A 19172-nucleotide genomic window follows, 5' to 3' on the forward strand; every position below is an offset into this window, starting at 1 on the left:
TGGTCATATTTCCTGTAGCACCAGAATTGACAATAAAAAGTGAACCATCACGTACATGAAGTATTCTGTCTAGAGAAACTGAACATAGGACGCAACTTGTTTCTGGTACAATGTTATTTAGATGTTCAGTAGCATATGCTCTATTACGATCTGTGTTGAATCGACGCTTATAGCACATATGAGTGGGATGATCAGATCGTCCACAATATTCACAAGAAGAAGAAGAAGAGTCTCTAGATAAACGTGGTTGTTTTGTGGTAATATTGTGTTCTTCATCATATTGACGTTGTGAGCGGGATGGAAACACACAGAACGCCTCTATAACAACCCGACACACACTCTTGTGATGATAGACACACACACTATGGGGAACCACTCGGCTTACACAACACACCAGGCCGAGACAGGAAACACACCTATGGAGTGAGAGGAGAGAGACTACCCACTTACCCACTCCACACAGGGAGAGACACGCACACACACACCCAAAAAACTCACGTCAAAAGAGGAGAACTTCTGATGTTTAGATACAATGGAGCTTCGGCCAACACCAATGGAGTAAACAGCTCACACAATATGGCTAAAATGTACCAGATACAATCACAAATTGGAACAGAAGCTTTGCTCATAGCCAAAACTTACACAGGAAAAATGGACAGCGCCATCGCGTTTGGAACAGCCCAAAACCCCAGTCTACAACGTCAAAGTGCTCAAATCCGACCTCGGATGAGAAGTTTATGGCCAAAACAGGCTCCAAAATGAGCAAAAACACAGTTGCGGCTGTTCCTCCTCTCTTCTCCTCGTTTTTTTTGTCTTCTGTAATAGGACTAATCTTAGAAGTTCTTAAAGTCGAAAAGAATGTAGCAGGACATATCTTTCGTTTAGCACGATTTGAAAGAATGTTGAATAATCCATTATATAGAGTTTATATGAATGAGTTTGAGATATTAAGAGAGAAGATATATTCTTTTTTTAAATAATACACTAAAGACGTATTTGATAAAGATCAATGAATAACAGATAGTCTGTTATGAACAGTAAAATTGAGATTTTTATTAATATCAATGTTTTATATTTATGTGTTTTAGCTTAAAATGCATGAGTAGGCTTAAAATAAGTTGTAAAAGTGATGGAGACCCAAAAATAGAGGTTTTATGAGTCGCGACCTAAAAGTTGCGTTTTCAGCCAAACAGAGACGATTTTTGCAATTCTGTTCGCGTTGCCTTGTAGAACAAATCTATTCCCCTCGTTTTGAGTACCTGGATTGCCCTGTTCTGAGTTTGTTTGTAGAAGTTATGATGAAAACAAACAGAAGACAACGGCAGTGTAGTATACACAAGGACAGGCAGACATACAACATCATACAACTCTCCCTGCTATCAACCAAGAAGTGGATTGTTTCTTCATGGTAGAGTATTGCAATTGAGATTATGAAGGTATATAATTATGTTTTTTTACCTTGATTATCATGTTGAATTGGTTGCACGAGTATGTTCTTTTGGATATTTTGTAGGCGATGCAGAAATCAATGTGTGAAATAGGATCTGTGCAAAGTGTCATGATAGAAATCTAACCTTTACGGATTGCTTAGCGATCACGTTCTTATCTTATTCTCGCAAGTATCCTTGGTGCGAAAATCGAGTTGATTGGACGTCTAAAAAAATAACTATTTTGAGAAGCCGCATGTTTTTTGAGGAAAAGAAGGATTAAAGAACGACGGATGGTGCATTTGGGGATCATTCACCGATTTCTCTTCTGCAAGTGTGAGTGCGAGTGCGAGTGAGAGTGAGAGTGAGAGTGCGAGTGCGAGTGAGACGCTGCATGCAAACGAACTAAAGCTCGGGGGTGGTCGGGAGGTTCGAGCTCCGTACAACGGAGTGCATCCATATTCAATTGCTCCTCTGTTGTATCAAGCATCTACAAAAATCCATCAATACAAAGATCTCTTTCTCTATCTTTTGCTGCCTATCTCTATTATTCGGTTCCCGTGACAAGTGGTATCAGAGCAAGCGGTTGATTCTGGACATGGAAGGATACAAGAGAAAGATGAAGGAGCAAGAAGACCTCATTCAGCGACTACGAGAAGATCTGGAACAAGCAAATTGAGAGCGTGCTGAGGCTCTGCGGGGCAAAGCAGTACGAGAGCCTGATATCTATGTGGATCTTCATGGAAAACATGAAGGCAAAAACCATGCTATTTAACCAGGAAACAATAATCATTGTGGCAGTGCTGGGGCACCTGGCGGTGGTGATAGTGGTGATGGTGGGAACGATGATGGTGGACGTAGAGGTTGTCAACGCGAAAAAGAAACGATGACGATATGGGAGAAGTGACAACCAAATCATTCTTAACGAAGGCTAAGTTTAAAGAGTTTGATGACATAAGAAAGATATGTGAAGATTTAGAAGCATGGATTGAAGAACTCAAAGATTTAGATTATACTTTCAATATCAAGAACACGACCACTAGACTTTCGAATGCTCGAGCAAGGTGACCGATAAGACAATACGTATCAAGATGGCTCAATTGGAGACTTTTGGCAATGCGTACGATACAGGTAAGTCATCTACCTCTTCTTTGTGATGTTTTATATCTTTGATACGTCCTTTGAAAGCTTGTGTGATCGAATTTATGCGTAAAAGTTGAGATTTAAATTTGAATTTCTTAATTGATTTGGATAGTATTCATTGCTTCCTATCGTCTAAATTGTTTGAGAAATTAAACTTGAAATTAAATCGAGAAGTTAAAAGACTTGTGGACTTAACCAGTGGTAATAATAGTTTCATGAAAGAGTTAGTAGAAAATTTGTTCTTTTTTTTTTCTTTGAAGAGTCGAAAGCATAAAGATGATTTCTATAACATAAACATTGATATGCATGATATTATCATTGGTATCAATTAGATGGTTGAAAATCATATTTTGATTGATTGTTAAGAAAGAAAAACCTATCTTTAATCATTTGATGATGATAAGTCACACTCTTCGTGGAAAGAAAGAGATTCTAAATCTAGTTTTGGCATGGAATTGATAAGGTGACTTAGATAAGAGTGTGAGACGTTGCTTGTGTTTGCTAATGAGATTAAAGAAGAATCTGGGGATAAACATAAAGAGACAAATCCAGAATTTGTAGAGGATCTCTTACATGAATTTAAGGATGTGTTTCTGAACGATCTTTCTGGTATACCTCCGCCTAGAGCGGTAGACCATGCCATAGATCTATATCCACGAGCAACACCTTATTCAAGGGCTTCATACAGGTTCAATATTGATGAGATTAAAGAGCTCAAGATACAACTTGATGATCTTTTGAAAAAGGGTTTCATTAAACCTAGTGTATCTCCTTGGGGTAGTCCTGTGTTATTCCGAAAAGAAAAAGGATGGTACATATAGGTTATGCATTGACTATAGGGAATTAAACAACAGACCATTAAGAAAAAATATCCTCTTCCTCACATAGATGAATTTCTTAGCCATTTGAGTGGTGCCATAATATTTTCAAAGGTCGACCTTCATTTTGGCTACCATGAAATCCGCATTAAGGCCGAGGACATTCCAAAGACTGCTTTTCGTACACGTTATGGGTATTATGAATTTACAGTTCTTTCTTTTGGTTTGACTAATTCACCAGCAACTTTCATGTGCTTAATGAATAGTATTTTTCTCCGTATCTTGATGACTTCATTCTGGTATTCGTGAATAATATTTTTGTGTATTCTAAGAATGAAGAAGATCATGCATTGCATTTAAGGAAAACATTTGAAGTTGCGTGAACATAAATTGTATGCCAAAGCAAGTAAGTGTTCTTTTGTAAAGGATGAGATTGTGTATTTGGGAAGAGTGATTTCTAAAGAGGGGATTCATATTGATCTTGATAAAATTAAGACTATTGTGGAGTGGCCAACACCTAAACCATTAAGGGATGTAAGAAGCTTTATAGGTCTAGCACAATATAAGAGAGCACACATTAAAGATTTTTCTAAGATAGCAAGTCCTTTGACCGAATTGACCAAGAAAGACAAGGGTTTTGTGTGGACTTCTATCTGTGAGACTGCTTTTGAGACCTTGAAGGCTAGAATAGCGGAAAATTGTGTTTTAAAAGTTCTTGAGATGGGCAAACCATTTGTTGTATCCTGTGACGCTAGTGGTAAACAATTAGGTTGTGTTTTGACACAAGAAGGAAGAGTGGTTGCATATGAGTCTAGGAAATTAAGATGACATAAATTGAACTATGCAACACATGATCTAGAGTTACTTGTTTTTGTTCATGCATTGAAACATTGGCGTCATCTTTTACTTGGTGTCAAATTTGAATTGCGTACTGATCATCAAAGCTTGAAGTATATTTTCTCTCAGCCATTGTTAAACAATAGACAAAGGAGATGGATTGAATTGTTGACTGAGTATGATTTTGATTTGAAGTATTTGTGTGGAAAAGAAAATAAAGTTGCACATGCATTGAGTAATAGGCCCATGTGTAATTTGTTGACTGTTGTGCGGTCCAATTTGATTGATGAGATACATGCTGAAGTTGAAAATGATTCTTTTTATATGCCTATTTTGAAATTCTTGCGTGAGAATATTGGTGAGATGTATGAGAACAAATATCACTTGTATAAGGGAAATCTTTATTATTATGACTGCTTGTGTATTCTTGCAAATTTTGCTTTTAAGAGTCAAATTCTGCATGAGTGTCATAATTCACCTTTTTTCTGGTCATCCTGGATTGAATAAGACATATGAAAAGAATAAAACTTCATTCTTTTGGCCGCGTATGAAATTGGATGTTAAGAATTATGTGCGTGAATGCTTTCAATGTCAACAAGTTAAGATTGAACATAAGAGGATGCCTAGTGACCTTCAACCCTTAGACATTCCTTTACAGAAGTGGGAGTCTATATCCATGGAATTTATCATTAGACTTCTTACTACTCGTGGAGGGTATGACTCGATCTTTGTGGTGGTAGATAGACTCACAAAACAAGCTCACTTATTTCCTATAAAGATAACTGATACTGCATTGACATTGCATGCTTGTTTGTGAAAGAGATATTTCGTTAGCATGGCATGCCTAAGAGTATAGTGTATGACAGAGATTCTAAGTTCACTTCTCATTTCTGGAGAGCGACTTTTGACTCTATAGGTACCAAGTTACGCATGTCTACTGCTTTTCATCCTCAAACCGATGGGGAAACGGAGAGAGTGAATCGTATTTTAGAAGATATGTTACGAATGTATGTCAATGAAAACCAATCTAATTGGAATGAATATTTTCCTTTGGTTGAATTTGCATACAACAGTTCATATCATTCATCTATTAGGGTGACTCCGTTTGAGGGGCAATGTATGGCTATAACTGTCCCACACCTATTAATTTCTTAACTCGAGTAATAAGGTAGAACTGTCACGTGAGATGCTTGAGAAAATGGATAGCGAGTTGGCCAAAATCAGGGGGAATATTAGAGAAGCTCAAAAGAGAAATAAATTGTATTATAACAAGAAACATCGTGTTGTGGAGTATGAAACTGGTGATATGGTTTTTTTAAAGGTTATTCCTGAGAAGTTTCATTTGATTCTTGAAAAGGATAGAAGATTGTCTCCACGATTTGCTAGGCCGTTTAAAATTTTGAAGCGCATTGGTTCATTAGCCTACAAATTGGAATTGCCTTCTCATGTTAAAGTGCATCCTGTATTTCATGTGAGTTTATTGAAAAAGTATGTTCCTAATGTGCATCATGTTTTATAGGACAACTCTAAGTTGAAATATGATGGAACATTGACAGTAGAACCAGACTTACTGCTAAATAGGCGTGTTAAACATCTAAGAAATAAAGACATTGTAGAAGTTTTGGTTAAGTGGCAGAACTATCCAGTAGAGGATGCATCATGGGTTGATCTTAGTGTTTTGCAAAGAGAATTTCTCTCTCTTACCAACTCTGAGGACAGAGTTAATTTTCATAGGGGGAGAATGTAATAGGACTAATCTTTGAAGTTCTTAAAGTCGAAAAGAATGTAGCAGGGCATATCTTTCGTTTAGCACGATTTGAAAGATTGTTGAATAGTCTATTAAATAGAGTTTATATGAATGAGTTTGAGATATTAAGAGAGAACATATATTCTTTTTTTACATAATACACTAAAGACGTATTTGATAAAGATTAATGAATAACAGATAGTCTGTTATGAACAGTAAAATTGAGATTTTTATTAATATCAATGTTTTATATTTATGTGTTTTAGCTTAAAATTCATGGGTAGGCTTAAAATAAGTTGAAAAGTAGTGGAGACCCAAAAATAGAGGTTTTATAAATCGCGACCTAAAAATTGCGTTTTTAGCCAAATAGAGACGTTTTTTGCAATTCTGTCCGTGTAGCCTTGTAGAACAAACCTATTTCCGTCATTTTGAGTGCCTGGATTGCCCTGTTCTGAGTTCGTTTGTAGAAGTTATGATGAAAAAAAACAGAAGACAGCACCAGTGTAGTATACACAAGGACAGGCAAACATACAACATCATACAACTCTCCCTGCTATCAACCAAGAAGTGGATTGTTTCTTCATGGTAGAGTATTGCAATTGAGATTATGAAGGTATATAATTATGTTTTTTTACTTTGATTATCATGTTGAATTGGTTACACGAGTATGTTCTTTTGGCTATTTTGTAGGCGATGCAGAAATCAATGTGTGAAACAGGATCTGTGTAAAGTGTCATGATAGAAATCTAACCTTTACGGATTGCTTAGCGATCACGTTCTTATCTTATTCTCGCAGGTATACTTGGTGCAAAAATCGAGTTGATTGGACGTCTAAAAAAATAACTATTTTGAGAAGCCGCATGTTTTTTGAGGAAAAGAAGGATTAAAGAACGACGGATGGTGCATTTGGGGATCATTCACCGATCTCTCTTCTGCGAGTGTCAGTGTGAGTGCGAGTGAGAGTGAGAGTGCGAGTGCCAGTGCGAGTGCGAGTGAGACGCTGCATGCAAGCGAACTAAAGCTCGGGGGTGGTCGGGAGGTTCGAGCTCCGTACAACGGAGTGTGTCCATATTCAATTGCTCCTCTGTTGTATCAAAACTCTACAAAAATCCATCAATACAAAGATCTCTTTCTCTATCTTTTGCTGCCTATCTCTATTATTCGGTTCCTGTGACAAGTGGTATCAGAGCAAGCGGTTGATTCTGGACATGGAAGGATACAAGAGAAAGATGAAGGAGCAAGAAGACCTCATTCAGCGACTACGAGAAGATCTGGAACAAGAAAATCGAGAGCGTGCTGAGGCTCTGCGGGGCAAAGCAGCACGAGAGCCTGATATCTATGTGGATCTTCATGGAAAACATGAAGGCGAAAACCATGCTATTTCACCAGGAAACAATAATCATTGTGGCGGTGTTGGGGCACCTGGCGGTGGTGATAGTGGTGATGGTGGGAACGATGATGGTGGACGTAGAGGTCGTCAACGCGAAAAAGAAACGATGAGGATATGGCAGAAGTGACAACCAAATCATTTTTAACGAAGGCTAAGTTTAAAGAGTTTGATGACATAAGAAAGATATGTGAAGATTTAGAAGCGTGGATTGAAGAACTGAAAGATTTGGATTATACTTTCAATATCGAGAACACGACCACTAGACTTTCGAATGCTCGAGCAAGGTGACCGATAAGACAATACATATCAAGATGGCTCAATTGGAGACTTTTGGCAATGCGTACGATACAGGTAAGTCATCTACCCCTTCTTTGTGATGTTTTATGTCTTTGATACGTCCTTTGAAAGCTTTTGTGATCGAATTTATGCGTAAAAGTTGAGATTTAAATTTGAATTTCTTAATTGATTTGGATAGTATTCATTGCATCCTATCGTCTAAATTGATTGAGAAATTAAACTTGAAATTAAATCGAGAAGTTAAAAGACTTGTGGACTTAACCAGTGGTAATAATAGTGGGCAATATTGTTCGCGTTGCCTTGTAGAACAGACCTATTCCCGTCGTTTTGAGTACCTGGATTGCCCTGTTCTGAGTTCGTTTGTAGAAGTTATGATGAAAACAAACAGAAGACAACAGCAGTGTAGTATACAGAAGGACAGGCATACATACAAATTCATACAACTCTCCCCGCTATCAACCAAGAAGTTGATTGTTTCTTCATGGTAGAGTATTGCAATTGAGATTATGAAGGTATATAATTATGTTTTTTTACTTTGATTATCATGTTGAATTGGTTGCACGAGTATGTTCTTTTGGCTATTTTGTAGGCGATGCAGCAATCAATGTGTGAAATAGGATCTGTGCAAAGTGTCATGATAGAAATCTAACCTTTACGGGTCGCTTAGCGATCACGTTCTTATCTTTTTCTCGCAGGTATACTTGGTGCGAAAATCGAGTTGATTGGACGTCTAAAAAAACGACTATTTTGAGAAGCCGCATGTTTTTTGAGGAAAAGAAGGATTAAAGAATGATGGATGGTGCGTTTGGGGATCATTCACCGATCTCTCTTCTGCGAGTGCGAGTGCGAGTGCGAGTGACACACTGCATGCAAGCGAACTAAATCTCGGGGGTGGGCGAGAGGTTCGAGCTCCGTACAACGGAGTGCGTCCATATTCAACTGCTCCTCTGTTGTATCAAAACTCTACAAAAATCCATCAATACAAAGATCTCTTTCTCTATCTTTTGCTACCTATCTCTATTATTCTGTTCCTGTGACATCTTCTCTCTGTTTTTTCAGTTCTCACACTTAGCTTTATTATTTGGGCACCCTTGGCCTTTTAGATGACCTCAAACTGACCTTGAACTGGCCAAAAACTGACCTCGCAGTGCATAGTTGTCACCCTGCTGCATCCACACGCACACCTGGCACTCGACTTTTTTCAATAATGCATCCGGCCACCACGTGAAGTGGACCCAAAATATGGTCCTCATAATGACCTTTCTGCATAATTATCACAAGAAAACATCCACGTTGTATCCGTACTCATCCACGTGCAAGTATTGACCCCATTCGACCTCCTGACGCCACTAGATGCCATCTGACGCATCTGCTTACCTCATGTCGTCGGCCCGCGGATAGCTTCTTTGATAAGTTTTACGCGCTAACAACTCCTCTTTATTATAGAAAAAACACAGTGGTACAGGTAATAGTGAAAATCGATGTACTATGTAGACCTTGTCCTACCTGTACACATGTGGGCCCCACGTAACCACCTGGCTCTGAAAAATGGACAATCCTTTATTTGATGTACCATGCATAGGTATGTACATATGCGCAATCCCTTGCTCCAAAAAACTCCTGACATAATTTGCCCATCCCCTAGCCTACTAGATCATTCATGATCAACAACAGCAAAAAGTGATATGAGACTCGCCGCGTCACAGGTCTCCTCATCCTTCACCTACATCATCAATCTAGCATGATACAATTTAAGACGCAATCCATTTACCCTTGAATTATGTAGAATCCCATCCAGGTTAGCCATTTGATAAGTACCATTCGGAAAACACTCCACTACCTTGAAAGGGCCTTCCCACTTAATCTGAAACTTCTTTTGGAAGGTTTTGTCCAGCTTACTGTTGTAGCGCAAAACCAAGTCATGCTTCTTGATACCCTTACTTTTGACCTTTTTATTTACCTTTGCCAAAGCCCTATCCTGCATCCCGCCAATAATGCTCCAATGCACTCATCCTATCTAGCTGAACCTCTTGTAACTTTGTCTCGCAGGTATACTTGGTGTGAAAATCGAGTTGATTGGACGCCTAAAAAAACGATTATTTTGAGAAGCCGCATGTTTTTTGAGGAAAAGAAGGATTAAAGAATGATGGATGGTGCATTTGGGGATCATTCACCGATCTCTCTTCTGCGAGTGCGAGTGCGAGTGCGAGTGACACACTGCATACAAGCGAACTAAATCTCGGGGGTGGGCGGGAGGTTCGAGCTCCGTACAACGGAGTGCGTCCATATTCAACTGCTCCTCTGTTGTATCAAAACTCTACAAAAATCCATCAATACAAATATCTCTTTCTCTATCTTTTGCTACCTATCTCTATTATTCTGTTCCTGTGGCATCTTCTCTCTGTTTTTTCAGTTCTCACACTTAGCTTTATTATTTGGGCACCCTTGGCCTTTTAGATGACCTCAAACTGACCCTGAACTGGCCAAAAACTGACCTCGCAGTGCATAGTTGTCACCCTGCTGCATCCACACGCACACCTGGCACTCGACTTTTTTCAATAATGCATCCCGCCACCACGTGAAGTGGACCCAAAATATGGTCCTCATAATGACCTTTCTGCATAATTATCACAAGAAACATCCACGTTGTATCCGTACTCATCCACGTGCAAGTATTGACCCCATTCGACCTCCTGACGCCACTAGATGCCATCTGACGCATCTTCTTACCTCATGTCGTCGGCCCGCGGATAGCTTCTTCGATAAGTTTAACGCGCTAACAACTCCTCTTTATTATAGAAAAAATACAGTGGTACTGGTAATAGTGAAAATCGATGTACTATGTAGACCTTGTCCTACCTGTACACATGTGGGCCCCACGTAACCACCTGGCTCTGAAAAATGGACAATCCTTTATTTGATGTACCATGCATAGGTATGTACATATGCGCAATCCCTTGCTCCAAAAAACTCCTAACATAATTTGCCCATCCCCTAGCTTGCTAGATCATTCATGATCAACAACACCAAAAAGTGATATGAGACTCGCCGCGTCACAGGTCTCCTCATCCTTCACCTACATCATCAATCTAGCATGATACAATTTAAGACGCAATCCATTTACCCTTGAATTATGTAGAATCCCATCCAGGTTAGCCATTTGATAAGTACCATTCGGAAAACACTCCACTACCTTGAAAGGGCCTTCCCACTTAATCTGAAACTTCTTTTGGAAGGTTTTGTCCAGCTTACTGTTGTAGCGCAAAACCAATTCATGCTTCTTGATACCCTTACTTTTGACCTTTTTATTTACGTTTGCCAAAGCCCTATCCTGCATCCCGCCAATAATGCTCCAATGCACTCATCCTATCTAGCTGAACCTCTTATAACTGTAAGAGCCTCTCTTTGAATGCATCACTAGGCGGCTCAAGATACTTCTCTAGCATCTTTACTGAAAGCAACTCAACCTCCACAAGCAATAGTGCTTCCTTTCCATATACCAAATGAAATGGAGTAAACCCTGTACCTATCTTCACCGACGTAAGGTAAGCCCATAATGCACTAGGCAATTCCAAATCCCAATTCTTTCCTTGGTGCTCTGTCACTTTTGAAAGGATTTGTACCAACTCAACATTGAATCTTTCATTTAATCCATTACACTGCGGATAATAAGGAGTGGTATGCTGTTGCCTAATATTCATATTCGTGCATAAAAAATATAGCAGTTTAGCTCTAAATCCTGGCCCCTTATCTGAAAGTAGCTCAAGTGGCACCCCAAACTTGCAACATATTTCATCGTACAAAAATTTTGCCACATCCTTTGCAGTGACCTGCTTTACTGCTATAGCCTCTGCCCATCTAAAGAGATAGTCCACTGCAGTCAAAATATAGCTTTTGTCCCTACTTGTGATAGGTAACGGGCCTATTGCATCAATCCCCCACTTTTCAAACACGTCAAATGCCATAATGGTTTTTCGTAGCTCTGGCTTCAACACTCTCTTCCCAAATGCTTGACACCTATTGCAAGACCTACACCAATGGTGAATATCTTTGTGCAAACTAGGCCATACATACCCCTCTTGCAAGATCTTATGCAAGGTGATCTTTAAAGCAAAATGGACGCCACATGCACCTTCATGATTCTCTTCCAACACTCTGTAAAGCTCCTCCCGCCAAGGTACACGTCTCAACACAAGATCAGCCCCTTTCATGTATAAGACATCACCAATCAATTTGTACCTGTATGCTCTACGCACAAAACCATACTTCGTAGACTTCTGAATGTCCTTTGGAATGATTCCTGTTAGCAAAAACTCCTCTTCTTGAGCCAAACTTTCCCGGCCATGATAAAGAGGTAAGTTGGTCCTCAACACAAATAGCTCTCCAATCATACCTTGAGCTGCTTCATGTGCCTCTCCATTTAGAGCACGTTCAACATGTCTGATGCTCCATGCTTCGAACATTTTTAACAAGCCTTTAATTCTAAAGCACATTTCCTTCAATGAGGTGTTCTTGCTCTTCCACACACCCAACACTCGCTTCACAACTAACAAGGCATCACCTTTTATGCTCAACCTTCTAACCCCATGCTTCAAAAAAATGTGTAATCCAGCTTCCAAAGTAGCATATTCAGCCTCATTGTTACTATTTGCATCCAATTTGAACCCTCTCTTGAATACTAGCTTCCCCTCTGTATCATAAAGTGCTATACCCCCTGAAGCCGCATCATGGCTCTTTCTATATGAGCCATCAAAGAACAAAACATGTGGATTGATGATCTGTGGCACTTCTTCGACTACCCTTCTCACCAACTCTTCCTTAACAAGAAGGAGATTCTCCTTGTAGGTCAACAAATCGGCTAGGGTAGCCCTTGTGCTGTCTTCCACTAAAAAAGAGAATTCAACTTCTTGCAGCTCAATTACCCATTTCTTCACCACATTTGACATGTTAGTGCCATTAATTAACTGTGGCAAAAAGGCATAACTCGTCAAGAAAACAAAAGGTCGTGGTAGCAAGTAATGACGAAATCGTCGACAAGCAAATATTACACTGGCCATCACTAGCTCTACTTCCGAGAACTTTCTCTCCGCTACCAACTTCAATCGGCTTGCACAATACACTGGCCTCATATAATGGTTTCCCTTCCCCTTTTGCAATAGCATGGCTCCAATGGCACTATTCCCTACTGATGGATTTACATAAAACACTTGCTCCCAATCAGGAACCTGCATGGCTGACAACCCCCCTAACACCTCTTTCACCTCTTGAAACACTTCTTCACACTTGCCATCCCATTGCAATGGATCATGCTTTGCCACTTGATATAACGGATAAAGAAGCTGCGAAGGCAATGGAATAAACCGTGCCATGTACTTCACTTTGTGTATAAAGGTTGCCAATTGCTTCATACTCGTAGGTGATGGAAGAAGAATAATAGACTCAACCTTGTCTCGATCAGCCTCAATTCCATTTTCTGACACCATATGGCCCAACAACTTCACCCTTGGCTATGCTAGATGATAGTTCTTTGGATTTAGTTGTCCTCCACATTCATCATATCGAGCCAATACCATCTGCAACTTCTCATGGTGTTCAGCCCTACTGCTATAGACACAGAAGTCGTCCATAAAAGCCTTAACACAACTACCAATGAATGGTTCTAACACCCAATTTGCTCTCTCTTGATAAAAAGATGGTCCATTTGACAACCCAAACGGCAATACTGTGTAGCAATAACAGCCCCATGGAGCTTGAAAAACCATCACACACACTGTACCTCTCATAACCTGCCACCATTGAATCCAAGATCTGATCAATGAATGGAAGAGGATATGGGTTCTTCTTAGTGGCTGCATTTAAGGGCTTAAAATCTACACAAATCCTCCACTTCACATCCTTCTTTGGACTGACTACTACTGGACTCACCCATTCTGTGGTCTCCACTGGGACTATGAACCCTGCCTTCAATAACTTGTCCACCTCTTCTTTCAAGGCTTCCATTTGCTCTTGGCCCATCCTTCTTAGCCTTTGTCGCACTGGCTTAGCACCTTCTTTCAGCTCTATATGCATCTCTTCGCCCTTGAACCCTCTGAGCTCTTCATATGAAGTAATGAAAAAATAAGGAAAACTAGCCATCATGTGCAAATATATCTCCTTCTCCATAGCTGAGAGGTCTCCATTGATCATTTGTGTCATCAATTCCTACTTCTTTGACAACTCAACCTTGGTTTGCATCAGCCCTTCAATCACTTCATAAGGCCCTTCACTTTCATCTTCAACCTCATTTGTAAATGCGACTACACCAAACTCCTAGATTTCTTTGTCCATCAAAATAAATGCAACATCAGTATCCTCATCACTGCTGATAGTACTATCGCTGTCCTCGTCAGAAACTGTGGAATATTCTTCATCACTAGACTCATCCTCATCTTCATAAAGATCATCCAATTCTTTCCTTGTGTCCATACTATATAGCTTCTTGGCACTTGTCTTTCCATAGAGGCTAATTGTACCACGTCGCCAATCTAGAACAGCTCCCACCGCACGTAACCATGGTCTACCCAGTATAATAGGATATGCTCCCAACCCCGCTGACATCACATGAAAATCAACCACAGCCTTTGCATCATACACCTCCACTTCTAAGCTCTTTACAACACCCAAACATTTTACTTTTTGATGGTTTCCCAATCTGATCCGAAAACCTGACACCCCAGTCACTGTAAGACCCATCTCTCAACGCATGAATGAGTTATGACACATATTTGGGCTCCACCATCCACATAACCTTATCCTAGATTTTTTCTTTTGTGCCACACATCTACTATTTGGAAAATGTCTGGTAGCTCATCCATCACCAACACCTTTACTGAACCTCTCTCTCGTTCTTTCTCCATTGGATTAACCATCCTCTTCCACTGTCGCTTTAGCTTAGGCACCATCTCTATAAGATTCCCAAAGGCAACATCTGCCTTTCTGCTTGTCATATCCTCCTTCAACTCATAGCTTAATTGCCCATCCTCTAGTGGAAAATCTGAAACATAAAACTTGCGACGAGCCCTCCTTTTTCTCTTGGCCTTGACATCCTCGCCTTCATGGCTCTTTCCCTTCTTCTTACTAGGACCTGGGGCACTTCTTCCTTCCTTTTCCTCTGTGGTCCTCTTCCCAATAGGCATCACTAATGTATCCTCTAGCTTTGATGCCTTCTCCAAGGTGACTACACTTAACACTTTTGTCTTTCCCTTTTCCTCCTGGGTTAATCCACTGGTTCCTTCATCTCCCTTAATTTCGATGCCATAATCATTCGACCTAGTTAGCACATGTCTTGGCAATGGATACATGTCTCCCCCCATCCTTGGTGGCTTATCACATTGCGGGCTGATGTGGCCCAACTCTCCACAATTATAACATGTGGGCGTCTGCCTCCAGAACCTACCATTGCTTTGTCCAACACCATTCCTAGGTCTTTCTTCACCTCCTGGCTGATTTGCAAACCTCCCTCGACCTCCATTATTTCCCACTTGACCTAGCATGTTTAGGCTAAGATTCTTCATTAAATCTACCACTTGCCTCATGTCTTGCCTTAGCCCATCATCTTGCACTGTTGTAGTGACCACTGCTGGCATAACCTGAGGAGTAACAGAAACCACTGGTTCATGATGAACCCCTGACATACGACCTTGCAAAGAATCCATAGGCTAAAATTCAGACCTCATGGACAAAGACTCCACCCCTAACTGGCTCATTTTCCTTAGCTTCCACTCTTTGTTCCTTGCCACCTCCAATGCATCTTCATATGTTCTAGGCTTCTTTAGCTCCACTCTCCAACGTATATTCTCCCAAAGACCAGCCAAGAACCTGTCCTTCTTCATCATGTCAGGCGGGGGTACTTGTGGTGCTAAAGCCTTGCACATCCGCTCCCATGCCAATGAAAACTTACGTATGTACGCATCTACTGGCTCACCTTCCTTTTGCACTAAAGCCTGTACTTCTTGCCACACTTTGTCAGGATCTTCTATCTTCACAAACTCCACTTTCAATCCATGCCTTAGATTGTCTCAACTCAAGCTTACAAGTGGATCAACCCCACGCAACTCTTCTTCAAATGCTTTGGACCAAACTCGTGCATCACTCTTCAAACAAATTTGGAGAAGACGTAACATTTGCGCCGGATCATGAATCTGGTTGCTAATGCAGGCAACCTCCATCTTTTCCAAAAAGTCTTCCATATCTTCATCGCTTCTTCCATGAAACTTCAGGTAAGATAAAGCCATGGCTACCCAAGTTACGATGGTTTGAGAACCACTTATAACACACGTGCAAAAACCCAAAACTTTTCACTACCCAATTCCCAAAAACTTCAATGGAGCTCAACTTTAGATAAGAACAAACACATGCACATCAAATGAGTTTTCATAGTTAATCATCGGAATGACAACAGGCAAAGGGCATTCCAGTATATCTCTTAATCTTCTTGGCCCAAACATACAGACTATGCGCTGCTAGAAAAAAATCTTCCTGGACACATGAACATTTAACTGGATTCTCTGAGTTAAATGAAAAGGAGTGAATTGAGGTCCGTCATGATTATCCATTAACGTCAACCATGCAGCTCCCAAGAAAGCACACCTGTCTTATCCTCTGATTTTGCTAGAATTTCAGTAGCATAACAGCATAAATGGCTCAAAAGACCAAAAAACCAGCCATCATAACAGCATAAATGGCTCAAAAGACCAAAAAACCAAGACTCAGAAATGGCTAGGACTGTCAAATAAAACCAAGTATGGTTCCACAAAGGCGTACGATGGCAGTTTCCAAAAGTAACGTACAGTACCAAAGTAGACAATGCGCTCAAACAGGCGTCAACAAATGCATACCCACGGCAACTGCAGGTGACTCCACTGCGAGTATATCACTGTACTCTAGCTACTTGTACCTGTGTGAATCACCTGTACCTGTACCTATCCCTGTAACCTGTAGTTTGCAACCTGTAATTCCGAATCGCGAAGCTTAAAGCTCGAAGCAGAAGGTACTCGAAGAAGATCCTCCGTGGGGGCACCAAAAGAATGTGGACAGAATGGAAACACACAGAACGCCTCTATAACAACCCGACACATAATCTTGGGATAAGATGAGTCCTTCACCGTATCAAGGAGAAGTGTAATAAGTTTATTTTGTGGAACAGGATCACCGCCAGCAGCAGGTTGATTAATAATAGATTTGAAAGACTCAATATGTCTCGTCATGGCAGTACCAACTTCATATTGTAGCTTATTAAGCAACCCTCTCAAATAAAGTGTTTTTGTAACAGATTTCTAGTGAAAGTTTGCAATAAGGTACTTCCATACGTCGTGGGAGGTGGGCAGTTCATACATATCAAGCAAAAGGGATTCACTAAGAGCAGAAACAATATACCGACGAGCTGCTTTATCACGTCGACATTGCCAATCCATATACGCAACATTCCAATCTTCAAATATAGGTCCTTCAGTGATAAGTAGGTTATTATGATCCGTATGAACAGGCTGAGGCGGACAAACACGATTTCCAAGGACAACATCAAAGAGTTCATCACCTTCAAGAATTAACAACATCTTTGCTTTCCACCCTGGAAATCCTTGGCCTTGGAAAGGAGGAACAGAATGCTGGCCAGAAGGAAATCCATTAACGAGAATAGTCATAGCCATATCCGGTTGCGAGAAGACGTTGACAAAGGAAAGGCAGAGCAAGAGACCTCTATAGCTTAGCCTCTCTACAAGTCAGAATCAAAAATCTATCCACTCAAACACGTACACCTACAACTCCACAGCCTGTATGTAGCTGTCAACCCAAACCCTTTCTCAGCCCAAACCCTCGGCCATAGGGGCTACAAGAAACACCACTTATTCCTAGTGCATCTTCTATATTGTAGCAGTGCAAGTAAGTACATAACTATTTTTTGCTAAACCAGGAGTGTTTTGAAACTGAAACGAGTGTATGTACAGACATGTTAAACTCAAGTGTTGGAAACCAGATGCTTGATGCCATATCCTTGTTACATGGGGAGCTCTCCTGATACATTGAGGTCGACTAGACTCTTTAGCTTGGCATGATGGGCTGCCACCGCGACCAATATTATGGCAAACTGCTTATTGATATTGCACCCTTTTCTCATGTAGCCTTGATGACAATCAAATCTTGAATTGCCCTTGACAAGTGCCACACCTGATAGTCAACTCCAGCCAACGCTTCCTATGCATTGGCGCTCCTCTTTACCACCCTTCAACCACTCACAGATAGTGACTCTCAGAACTTGCAGGTGCTGCCCTCTGTATATGGCAAGTCTACACGCCCTGAGAAGGCCTCCTGTCCTTAAAATCAGCTCTCCCTCCTCTAATTGTAGTGCTAGGTGCTTCTCTATCCTGCTTCGTTTGGTCCCCGTCTAGCAGGTCACGGCCTTCATCCCATTGCCTCCCTAATTTCGGCCTTGCACACATCCACCCTTGGCTTCCAGATGGCACACCAAGAGGTTCTCCATCCCTGTCAAAGAGCCATGCTCCCTCCTGACTTTCGGCTTTACACTCCCCAAGGCTAGCGTCCTTCATCTCTGCAATTTGGTGTGGTTCCTCTCTGTGTAGCCGGCCTCTCTCCTCTCTGATGGAGACTCCCTCATTACGTGCTAAACATGGAAACCCCTTTGCCAGTTGAGTTCCTCCTAACGCTCTCCTTCTTTCCTCAAGCTCGGCTCATGCTGTGCCTCCCTCTCAGAGCTCCTCTCCAGCAAGGTGCGAGTCTCCACACAGATTCGGCTTCTACTCCTTTCCTTAAGCTCGCCCTTCCTTTCTCAGGTTCTGCAAGGCCTCACTTCCTTCTAGTAGCGGTGTTGCCATTGGCCTCACTTTCTTTGCAACACTCTTGTATTTTGTCTCTACCTGTGCTTCAACCTTTTCACATGAATCATCCTCAATATGCATAAGTGCTTCATATATACCTAACTCATCATACATGTCCATTGAATGGATCTTAACCACTTCAGTTCCGCTTTGTAACCTATTTTGCTTGATTTCCTAAAATCACATCATTTGATTCAAGCACATCACAACCCTACAAATTCACTTTGGATACCTGAAACATACTATTTTTCCTACTTTGACAAATCATTAAATTTTCTGAAAGATACTGAACCTTCAGATGTTTACCTCAAAAACCCTGAAGAGAAAGCTTCTCTTTGCAAGAACTTCTCCTCACTTGTACCACCATAGTCCCGCTTCATAATGGCACTCCGCGAAAATCCTGTCCAAACCTATGTTCTCTAAACTCCTTCCGTATCTTTGGCATTCGATGCTCACGTAGACTGTCCTTGTTCCTGGCATGGTCAACACATACAGTCAAGAATTGTACTGCTTTCTTACCATCTAGGCTTCAAACCCTGGCATAGGCCGAGCCATCATCTGGAGCACCTTGGTTTCTGTTTTTTAAATCACTTGGTACTTCACTCCATTTTTTTAGTATGTAGTGTCTAAACAGCTGAGAGC

At 40.8% G+C, this 19172-nt stretch overlaps 1 pseudogene; it reads left to right on the forward strand.

Annotated features, from left to right (window-relative positions):
• The first annotated feature begins 5411 nt into the window (after window positions 1–5411).
• Window positions 5412–7472, forward strand: LOC147428215 (uncharacterized; annotated as a pseudogene).
• The last annotated feature ends 11700 nt before the right edge of the window (window positions 7473–19172 follow it).

Source organism: Adiantum capillus-veneris, chromosome 23 (assembly GCF_014529385.1).
Source record: "Adiantum capillus-veneris isolate H3 chromosome 23, ASM1452938v2, whole genome shotgun sequence".
Classification (NCBI taxonomy): domain Eukaryota; kingdom Viridiplantae; phylum Streptophyta; class Polypodiopsida; order Polypodiales; family Pteridaceae; genus Adiantum; species Adiantum capillus-veneris.